This window comes from Convolutriloba macropyga, chromosome 6 (assembly GCF_964194025.1).
Source record: "Convolutriloba macropyga chromosome 6, txConMacr16.3, whole genome shotgun sequence".
Lineage (NCBI taxonomy): Eukaryota > Metazoa > Xenacoelomorpha > Acoela > Convolutidae > Convolutriloba > Convolutriloba macropyga.
The window spans coordinates 41375014-41387221 of record NC_134473.1 but is presented as its reverse complement, the minus strand read 5'-3'; positions in this window follow the sequence as shown (position 1 = coordinate 41387221).

Sequence of the window (12208 nt, the reverse complement as noted above, 5' to 3'; positions counted from 1 at the left end):
TATAAAGCATTAGGTAACTCTCAAAAGATCGTTGGTCTTGTTAACAAAAGTTACAGTTGTATAACTTTTGCTTTATTGCAGAACTGCAGAATTTGAATGATCTGAAAAAATCCGTCATATAAAAACTCAAAAGTCAGGAACAAAGCCCACCAGCCATATTTCGAGTCTACTTCATATACTAGTTGACGTCAATTAACTGCATTTCAACTCAATCACCTCGGGTTTTAGGTCTATCACATTTCAAAATCAAACTTCTGTCAAAAAGCATGAAGAAAACTTACAAATAAATAGAGTGGCAACAATTATCGAGGAGGATACAAAGAAGACATATAAAAGGCTATTGTCAACCTTTCCCCCATAAAACCAAGCAACTTAAGCTAGTATCAGCCCTACTATTTTAATGAAGCCAATTGTCCCCTAACATAATTCAACTAAAACTTTTACTATCTGCAGGAATGAAAAACAGTCGACGAAACCTGATACTGCAAAATTTTTTAATACAAACATAAATAATCAGAAATAATCATAAATAAACCTATTTCGGTAAGATACGTCGCATCACAGTTCTTTATAATTCTAATAATTTTTGGGTGTATAGAAGTTATTATTATTATTATTATTGGTTTAAGCACCATTTAAAATCTCAAACAGTGCAGGAAAATTAAAACAGATAAGTTTTGAGTTTTCGCCCGAATAAAATCAAGAACAATAAAATCAGGAAGTTTTCAGAAACAATTGAAATTTCAAACACATTAAGGATGAATTTCAGATCAGCAGTCAGTGTGAAATGTCACTATTATCACCCGTGTATAAAAGAACAAAATTTGTCCTACTCGGTAAAATGTTTAAAAGTAGAGTATTCAATTTGGGCTACCACTTTCCCTTTAAAAACCATTTTCCCTTTAAAAGAAAGTTTAAAAGAAAGATGAAAAGAACCAAACCTTAAACCTACTCGCTGTTTGCTACCTTTACTCATTCTTCGTGACTAAAACCAGCACGGAAAGCATTAGCTTTAAAAACCAGTAACTTCAAAAAACATAAAATGAAACAGCTGAAAAAACATAGCCCAAGATGCCTGGAAACGATTCGAAGTATGAAACTGACCAGATTCGCTAACCTAAACACTGAAACATTTAGTCGGTCCCAGCATTTGTGAGATTGCACAACAATTGTACTTTTTTTGCATCATAAAAAAACTAAGATGTGATTCCGGAAACTGAATTTGGCAAAAAAGAAAACGAAAGGTACCAGAAAATATCACAAGAGATGCACACGTCAGCCAGTTGACCTTCAAGAATCGGGAGCTTGACAACTCTATTCAAGTTGACTTCAACAAATGCAATAATCAATTAACACTTGATCTGAACTCAGAAATCATAGTTTCATCTGTTCATCATAATCACGTGTTGTCTTTTGAGCCTGGATTCTTCTTAAGCATAAAGCATTTCAGTCTTTAAAGCGTTTAAAGCAAGGCTAATTAACAAAAATAAAAACTCCAACGCAAAAATTAATGGTCCGCCGAAAAACAGGTTAAGGATAAAATAGTCAAAGCATTAAGCACCAAAGCATTCTCTTCAATAATTTTGTTCGTAACCTAGAAGGGAAACTTACAGGGAAATTAAAAACCGCCCCCATTAGATACCATCATCCCACCACACGATATTCAAGTTCATAAAAATGTAAAACAAGGTTGATCAACCATAACAAGTTACCCGGTAGAGGATAACTGATTCTCATGCTTCTGCACGTTTTATTTGAAAAAACCTCAGAGGAAGTCAACCTATTGTTCTCAATGCGTACTCTCGTTCTCATTGCAAATTTGCAAACTTTTGTTAGCTTACTTTGCCCCTTGAAGTACTGAGACTAACTTTTTTCGTCAAAATTGGCTACGCCTTGAGCTGGGGTGAGATACAATCCTATATATGCAAACCTTTACGCAGCTTTATTTGTTTCTTCAGCTGTAGCCAGAGAAACTTTGCAACCACAGATAAAGACAACGGAAACTGCTAAGAACGGCATCACGGCCAAATCAAGGAATAGTCAGACACAGCAGCAGCTTAAAATTATGCCACAGAATCATGAACTTCGTCGAACGTCTCGTGGTGCCTAGAGAATAGTTGCAACAAAACTCTACAACGAAGCGTAGACCACCATAGACACACCTTTTACACTTTTTGAAGAAGACCTTATCCGTCTGCAGTAGATAGTTGAATTGTTGAAACAGAATCAAGCCCTCCGATCTGACTAGAACTAAAAGATTCAGTCTCTCTTCAAACAACTTGGATGATAAACAATGGAGACAGGCGAATATGATTACAAGATATGCCAAAACACTAACTTGGTTCATCGGTAATTGTTCATTGGCTCTGCTGGCAAAAACAACAAGACATCCATCAAAGGAAAACTCATCTGAAATTCAAAGTACCTCAAGTTCGAGAAATAAGCAGAACATAATTACCGAAGCTCGATCTGCCAATTTTTCCAAAAATATGCGGACTTGATATCGTCATACGATCGCTTCAAAAGAGCAGTAAGATACAAGGATCAGTTGACAAACAGCTTACGATTAAAGTCCGCCGTGAGAGGCAAAGCTTCAAAGACTTAACTTCCATTACAGTTAACGACAACTGCAGTGGAATTATAGCTGATCCTGTATGACAACAAAAAGTTGATAGTGCGTTTCCAGATTTATGGAAATGTCTCAAATCGAGCAGTGTCAACAGGAAACACGAGGGAGTAACGATAACTCATCGACACAATGGAAGAACATAGACTTTCTCTCCGGAACATGGGACAACCAGTTGAGCACTAGGACTATTTTTGTCTAATTGATTGCAGCAAAACTATCCTCGGAAACCCAAAAAATTTGGGAACTTTCTTTAATAGCCAAAGAACCACAGACTTAGCAAGAATTGGAGAGTTACCCGGAGTAACTTGTTCAGGACCACGAATCAGTGGCACCAATCAACAGTCCGCCTAACACCACTTCCGCAACAAAATCAAATACAGCTACAACCGCAAGAAAACAACAAATCAGCAATGCGAATGCTGTGAAGAGGAGCACCGAATTTTTAAGGTAGAAAAATCAAAGGCTTAGGTTTAAGATCAAGCATAGCTGGTTAAATTTAAAGGGTTTAAGACCAGGACACCGATCCAAAAAAGCGAAGGCTCTTTATGTCGCTAATGCGGAACAAAGCATAACACATTGTTGCATCGAGATGGCACAAATTAGGGCACCTCTCAAGCTGGCAGGTCACATAGAAAAGTCCGCAACCGCACTGCAAAGGAACAGGAAGCAGCATCGCAGAAAAAGTAACTGTTGATTAAAAGAACAGCAGCCCTCACTCAAGAAGACAAGGAAAATTTTATCCAGACAGCAGTTATCCTTTCAAATGTCAGGAGAAAAACTGTACACTTTTGAACAACAGTTGACCCAGCATCTGAAAACAATCAAGTAACCAGACCTGCAGTACAAAGACCTCAGCTAAAACGACGAGGAACAAAAATTTGTTTTAATACTTGGGGGAAAGTTGTCAACTAATTGCGGACTGCTTGAGATTTGCCTTCAACCAAAAGTAAAGCATATAGTGTCAAGACGCATCACAGTTTCATCAAAAATCACCAACAATTTACCCACTCGGCATATCAACATAGACAATCGGCGATAGTTGACGAAGCAGTTGGCTGATCTTTCCAATAAACCTGCTTTTTAATAATACTGGATCTCATCATTGGTGCTGGACACTACGAGGAGTTAATGGTTGGGGACAACCAACTGAAGGAAGCAAATATTCACGTTACTTGTCGACTCTGTCTTCGGTTGGTTAGTAATTCGACGTTAAAACAAAAGCAGATTTCCAGTTCAGCTTTTCAGATTAGCAAACCTTCTTGGTTTTATCTTTGCAGTTTACAGCGTTTCTGGGAAATCGATGAAGTGTCTGTAAATAAACATCAGCGATGGAAGAAAGAAGATGCAAAAACCCACTTTATTTTAACAACACCAAGCAGCCCTGAACGATGGTTCATCGAAAAACTACCTTTCAAGGAAATTGGAGAATTAGGTGTTTCACAACAGCTAGCACGACGAAAACTAGTACTAAAATCAGTATTCTGAAAAGACTTCAAAGACAACCACCTGATCTGTACAAAAAAAACAACGAATTCATCATTGAGTTCATCAGTCTCAATCACATGGAAGAAGTACCCGCGAAAGAAATGCTAATACAGAGAAAGGCTTTTATCTCGGCCATCGTTGTGTAATCAAAGAGTCCAGTTCAACTACCAAATTGCGTTTAGCCTTTGAGGGTTCAGCGAAGACCAAGAGCCGAAATTTTCTGAACAATCCCCCGATGGTTGGACACAAGCTTCAAAAGTATCTATGCAGCATCCTTATCTGTTTCCATACTCAGCGAGTGAAATTTTCAGGAGACATTGCAAAAAACTACACAAGTGCAACTGGACAACAAAGATAACGACCATCGTCAAATACTTTGGAAAGAACCAAACTCAACAGATGTCCAAACATACAGGATGACGCGTGTAACGTTTGGAACAATATCAGCCTTTCATTCAGTTCCTCCATTGAAGGTTTTTAGCGGGAAAAGGTGTTGACAAAAAAGTAGCTCGGAATCATGTCAGACATGTACGCCGACGAATTGTACACAGGAGTGCCAGATTTGGAAAGTGCAATGAAACTGCAGAACTCAATTTTAGCAGTTCTTGCACAGTCAGGATTTGACATTTGCAAACGGATTTCTAGCAGATCAGAACTTGTGTAACGGCTGCCTGTAATTTTTCAAAAAAAACAGCCGATAAGATGGCAATCAAAAGCAACTACAGTATAAAAACTTGAGGCGTCTAGTGGAACCAAAATCCAGATTACATTAACTTGATAGCGAAACTCGATGAAAACAAACCATTAATCAAACGGGAAATATGGGAAGTCGTCCGACTTTCAGCCATTGGGATGGCCGTCGCCAAAACAATACAATTCAAGTCTTTTGGGCAACTGCTTTGGATAAATCGAATGAGATGGTACGAAGCCTAGTCGAAGGGTCTTGAGGAGAAGTTTAGCCTCTCAAGAGTTCAACGGAAAGATTTAGAAGTATCACTGCCCCCGAAAAGTTAACCCAGTTTCACCAGCATCCTCAGACTTGTTACTTCAGGTCTTTTGTGATACATCAACAACACCCTATGCAAAAGTTGTAAACAAACAACTTTTCGACAATTCCGTTCAAAAACAATTCCGTTCACTGTTCTTTGCTGTAATGTTGACAGCAAAGAACAGAGTTGCCCCTGTTATGAGTTGAAAAAAATTGGTGGAAGCAGTATCATCAGCCCTGAGCAATCAGTGTTTCCCAACACTAAAAGTTTACACCTGGACAAATTCAACGAAAACACTTGCATGGCTGGAAGCCATGCCACAAAAATGGAGACGTTTGTTGCCGACCGTGAGGCAAAATTCAGAACAATTCCAGCGAGCAACTGGAATTCTTTTCGAACGGAGGAGAATCATGCTTATTGCGCAGCAAGAGGAATCTCAGCCACAAAGTTAGCCAAACACAGACTTTGTTAGCATGGACCTGACTGGCTACATAAAAATGTAGAACAACGGCACACGGTTGAATCAATTGAGGGACATCAGCCAGCATTGAAAAATGAAATGAAAAAAAAAACAAAAGCAAACGACAATGGTTTTAACACAGAGAAATTCAATAGTTGAGCTGATTCACCGATCCTATTTGGAAAACGGGTTCGAATCCTTTGTTATGTCAAAAAAAAATGTTCAGAAGGGTAGACAGCAGACCAAGAAGACTAAAGCAACCAGAACCCAACCAAAACAATCCGACGCCCAGTTCAATTCACAGAAATTGGACTCATAGCAAAAACGACGTTAACAGAAGATGAAGTAGCAGCAGCACCTAAACTTTAAATTCATCCTATCAGCGTAAGTATTTAGATCTATACCACGGAAGAATTGCTTTAGAGACCGATTCTACAATTTAGAGACTGAAGAAAGAGCAGGCAATAACGCAAAAAATGCCGATTGCAAAAAACTAGTTGGGACTAATCAAGTTTGTGATGAGACGTTTTGAAAGGCAAGCACCGATAAAAACAAGGTAGGTAACGTTGATAGGGTTCGAGACGAGGAGGTTTATTTCAGGGAGGTAAAGTTGGTAAGGTTGAGTTAGATAACGTTCAGGAAAGTAAGATTTGTACGGTTCAGCTAGGTAATTTGGATAAACCAAAAACTTTCAACACAATCAAGAAAATAAGAGGCAGAAGTGGAAAAAGAGTGATCTCCAATTCCACAAAACCCAGAAAAAGGGTCAGCCAAGAACAGGACAAAATTTCAATCCTTCTTTCGAGGACCCGGACTAAAAAGTTGTGCGCGTGGGCGACGACCAGCAAACTCATCATAAAATAGACAAGAATGTTCCCATCCTAATTCGTAAAAATTGCCCCATCACTTGTTGAGCAGGGAAGCCAATGCCAGGAGCATCCGTCGAGGACCGAAAATGACATTTTTCTATCTTCGACAAACAGTTCTGATGCCTGGAGGAATATCAGCTGTGAAAGGTCACAACTGCGAACCCTGCAATCGAAACACCAAAATTATTCAGCCGCCTATGGGAGATATACAACACAGAAAGTGTCGTCTCACCTTTTGCATTCACACAAACTAGTTTTTTCTACTGTGAACCATTCAGCACAAACGACAGCAGCGGAAATTGCAGAAGACCTACGTTGATCTCATCTGCTCCAGCACAGACACCAATCACACGGAATCATTGAAACACTGGACTAGAGGATTGTCCAGATGCCGTAAAACGTTTGGCAACACGGCGTGGTTTAACCGAAACTATATGGAGCGACAATCCAATTTTGAAAATTGTCAATGACCAGAGAGAACTCGTCAATGCCTTCACTACTGGAAAGCAGATCAACTGGCTGACAATTCCCCACGCGGAGACCTCATTTGGGAGGACTCCCGGAAGCAGCAATTAAATCCATGAAAAGGCAATTCTATAGAAGTGTCGGAACAAAAAATATGTCTCTTGAGAATGTCAGCACATTGCTTTCAAATTTTAGCCATTTCCAATTATCGCCCATTGACAGCCACATCTAGGTAGGTCAATGAACCGTTGGCAGTAACGCCAGCTCATTTTCTCATTAGATACCCATTAAAACCACTGCGCGAGCTACCCCAGGACGACAACAGAACACTAAACAGAAAATTGAAAGGTATCAACAGCTTTGTCAGACAATTTTACAAAAACTGGACAGTAGACTATCCGACAACACTTCAACAGCGACCAAAATGACAAGATAACAACGAACAGTACACCATCAGAGATATTCTCATCACAAAGGAAAACAATGCGCTTCAAATGCTATGGCCACTAGCAAAAACATTGGGTGGGAACAAAATAGCGCTAGCTGTCCAAGTAAGAACCCAATCAGGACTCTACATACAACTAGTAAGCCGACTTGTCCAGTTAGAAAAGGAGAAACCCGAAAATCAGTTACCCAAACGGAAGACAGCACATGACTCAATGGATGAGGATCAACATGAAACAGCATCAATAGCACCAGTTTTCACACAATTAGGTCTCGGCCGATAAGTCCGAACGAGTTCCCTTGACAACGTGCAATCGAAACTCAGGTTATTCAATTCAGCAATCTTTCACGCCTACTCATATTCAAATCATTCATCTTCACGAGAGCAACAAAATTGCTGAAAACAACGATGATAATGACGACGACACGACAACGTAGACAGAACAGCCAATTTTCAAAAGCCAACTTACCAAAAAATTAATGGAAACAATCAAAACCTACCTTCCAAAAACAATACTGGAAACATCTTCTGGTGAACAACAAGGAATCTAAGCAACTTCAATTGCCGTATTTAACCCTTTGACCTTCAAGTATCGGGAGCTTGCCCAGTTCAATTTAAGATGGCTCCTTAACCAATGCAAAAAAATTACTACGTTTCCTTTTGAGCTTGAGGTTCTTAAGCATAAAGCATTTGTCTTTAAAGCATTTAAAACAAGTCTAATGAACCAAAAAAATCGTAGCACCACAACAAAAAGAAGGCAAGCACGAATGCCATTCACAAAAGCAAGACACTCAAGTGAGCAATTATTTGAAAAAACAATCAAACAAAAATATTGCATTTAAAAAGCTAAACATTCAGCAAAATTGCTCAAAACTTTGTTCGAGAACAATTAAAGCGTCAGGTGCAAAATTGATCTATCAACTTCTGCACTACATGGGAGACACGGCATATCGATTGCACTAATGATAACTGAAAAACCTCCAAAAATAAAAATAACAGAAAAAACAGCCATTCTCTTTAGAGGTGAGTGAAACGTTTGTGAGAGATCAACCAGCAATTCGATAGTTAGTGGCAGAAAAACAGCACCCCTTTCAGAACACTTTTTTTCAATCAAGCTTTTTCAATCAAGCAAGAGGAGCTTTTGCAAGAAAATTTAACAATTTCTTTGGGTGTTAAAATTTTAGTCACGTCAAAGGCTGCCGACATAACCGTTTTACAAGATGGAACCAAAAACTCCCCAGGCCGTGCGTTCTCTGGTATTAATTCCTTTTTAAAGGATCGAATTTGAGCGTGAAGATACTCGTATGAAAATTCCGTAAAAAAATTAAATCATATTTTCGAGTAGCAAAAACAAGTAGCACAATAATAGGTTCTGAAAATAGCAGAAAATTGTTTGAAATACGAAGCATTTTGCAGCTATTCATACGAAATTATTAAAACTAATCTTTTCTTAATTAAAAATTGAAGAAAATCGTAATTCTGATTTTGATGTTTTATCGCTGAGAATCTCATCGATATTCATTAATGACTAACTACACAACTGGTAAAAAATAAATGTAGCATACTTTAGAATAAGGTTTCAAAAATCCATAGATCTATTGGTCCTTCAACACTTGAGTGACCCTTGTTTCATCAGTACGCTTAACTGCTCTTTTCAAGGGCGATGAGTTTGTGCTTGAAGCTATAGACGGATGACCCAGGAGTACCTTGTGGCTCTACTAACATCAGTGCTACTGATGTTCTGTCCTGTCAAGTCCTGTCCAATTTAGACACCTCTTATGCAAATTGAGACACGTGAAGAAAACACTCCAACAAATCTCTTCATGTCTCCTCAAGAGATTTTCATCAACACGGAGTGATGATAATTCATTTGTTCCCTCCCTCTTTCTCTATTTCTCTGTCTCTAACCACCCATCCATCTAGCCTACCTCCCCCTACCTATACACAACGGATAAACTGTATCACAAAGCATAAAGCTCACCCAGCAAAAATACCTCTCTATGCGGCCTGTCATCAAACCCCCCCCCCCCCCCCCCTTACGACATGGGCACATTTACTCTCGCTTTTATTAGGGGTTTAAATAGCAAACCTTGTTTTAAATTATAATGCTTCAATACAAACTGCTCACCAAAAATGTACACCTAGCCTATGACTGTCACCTTAAACACATCTATTTAGGGCATCATAGAAGAGCTGCTTAATCAATCTCTTTCTACTTATAGCCCAAACAAATACACTTCAAATTCAATCAAACTTTAGATTATTTATCCACAGAACTTCCGCAACCAAATCCCACGAGGGTTTGCGATTTTAGGGAAAATAGAGCACTTAGCTGATTGAAGTTTGTTTTCCTCAAATTAGCAGCTAATTACAAACTGTCAATTCATATCTTACATTCCCCTCAAAAAACCCTTGCTTTTTCGCTCTTTTTCCTATTGCTGGCGGCACTGCAAAATACTGGCTGACAGAAAACAACTTTTCACTACGACGGGGAGAGATTATTTTTTCAAGCAAAGAAATTCTAATTCCTCGGAGTAGTCAGTTTATGCAATCACTCTGAAATCTAATTCTTCAACTTTTAAGAGATTAACTTCACAAATATTAAGAATGCCAGTAAAATATCATCGCAGTCATTTCGTCTAATACCATAAATTTGGACTATTTCTTGTTAAAAATTTGTCCACATTTCCACAAAATTTTTCACTTGTGTGCGTTTTCCACTAAACTGTTTTGTGCGATTTGTGTTGGAAATGCTATAGATGCTTTTAGCTGTTAAAGTCTTAATTAGGTGGAGCAAAGCAAGTTCTCATTAAAAAGAAAAGGTACAAAATGAGCCAAGCTGAAAATTGTCTCTTATTTCAGCGCATAGCCCACTATTCAGTTGGTTAGGAAAGCATAGCCATTAAAAGTGCATGCGTAATATAATGGAAAAACATTAGCTTGACAAAAAACGACACTTTTTGTGTTTGAACAACATTTTTGTCCATTTGTTCAGATTAGAGACGGGGATATTAAGTTTTTCCGTGTGATAGAGAGCTAGTGGGATAAAGAGAGGATGAAAGGAGATAAAAAGTATATCAAGAGACGTGATCAAAATTTGTCACTTTATTAGCACACATTTTAGCTTCAACAGGAGTAACTAATGTATACATAGCGATGGTGTCAATAATTGAGTATTTCTAACAATACAAACTTGTTTCACATTCTAAAAGATATACTTACACACGTACACACGCTCCAACCATCATTTCATCATTATTAACATTATCATTAAATCGCAATTTTCCGCATATTTTCCTATCTTTGTTCCTCTTTCTTTTCGTATTCTGTCTTTCTCCCCTCTCCGTGTACTTTGAGATGTAGAGGTAGTACTACAATTGCAAGTATTATAGAGTGCCCGCCTAAAGGGCTTTCAATTTTCGAAACTATCAGTTCAGCTCTATCCTAGCCCGGTTCCTTTTCCCTACTCTTCTCTTGGCTTCTTTTCTTCCTTTTCCTCAAGCACTGTTCTTCCCTTATAGGCCTGTTGTCTTGTCTAGTACGAGTCTCTTTCTCTCTTCTATTCAATCTAAACTTCATTAGAAGCCACTTCCCCCACTTTTCACCCTATTTCCTTGTTAGTTAGTACTATCCTCATTACTACTGCTATTTCTGGTACTATACCTACCAATACTGCAACCACCAATCCGCCCCATATCTCAACTCAAACCTCCCCCTTCTCTTTCTCTGTAAGCGGCAATTCCCCTGCGAATATCAGTGAAATTTATACCAACTTACCAAGCAGGCAGCCAAGCGAGCTTATTGTATCAATCTGCGTTCCTTCCTTCCCCCTCGCTTCATCACTAGCAGCTCAGGGTATTAACAGCAACACCTACACCACATCCATCTAGTAGTAGAGTAAGAAAGAGAAGAGAAGAGAAGCAGAATAAGGAACTGCTCAAGAGACAAAGACAAGACAAAGCAAACATACTTGTGGTCTGCCGTGAGCTGTCTTCTCTTGTGTCTGAGTGTGATCACATTGTCTACTCTTTCTCCCCCTCGCCTCTCTCCGTCAAGTTTTCAACACCATGATAAACTCCTGTCATTACTCACATGTAAGCCGTTAACACCCCCTCCAGCCCTAACCTTAATACCATCAACACATTCATACCCACCAGTTGTCTAAATAGCGTACCAACAGACCCACTTCACGTTACAAAGATGCCACCCCTCTTATAGTTCATTTCACACGACGCCCCTAAATTGTTATGCAACTGATATCACCCCTTTGCTCGTCCTCATCTTAACCACTTTTACCGCCAACATTCTTCACCACGCTTCATTCACCATAATCTCTTGCTACAATCGAGCACAGCAAAGCAGCCTATTAACTTAAAGTTAAAAAGAGACCTCTTCTGAACTAATCGCTTTCAAGGTTGATTCAATTTAAGATAGATAAAAACCTTCATCGACTTTTGCGTTCTTCTTCTTTCTTTAAATATCGAGATTTATCCAATAACTTGCTAGCCACTATCTTGTCCCAACTACACCGTTGTGAATCATGTGGAAATAAGAATAAAATTATTATGGAAAACTACAATTCCCCTGCTGAGCGGGTCTTTATTCATCCATTTCGATTTATTTATGGTTGATGAACAATGTTACCAAACTATTTAGTTACTATTTGCAATATGTTTCATAGAGGAGCTCAAAGTTCACCAGTCATTGGAACTAAAAAAACACTTTTGCTCATTCTAGCTGCTTAAGCCACGCCACTAAAATGGTGTCACGATTATGACACAGTTCTGCACACTACAAAATTTGTCTTCCAAAAATTACTTAAGAGTCGTTTATGAGCCAAAAATATTGGAAGTCAAACAGAGCTTT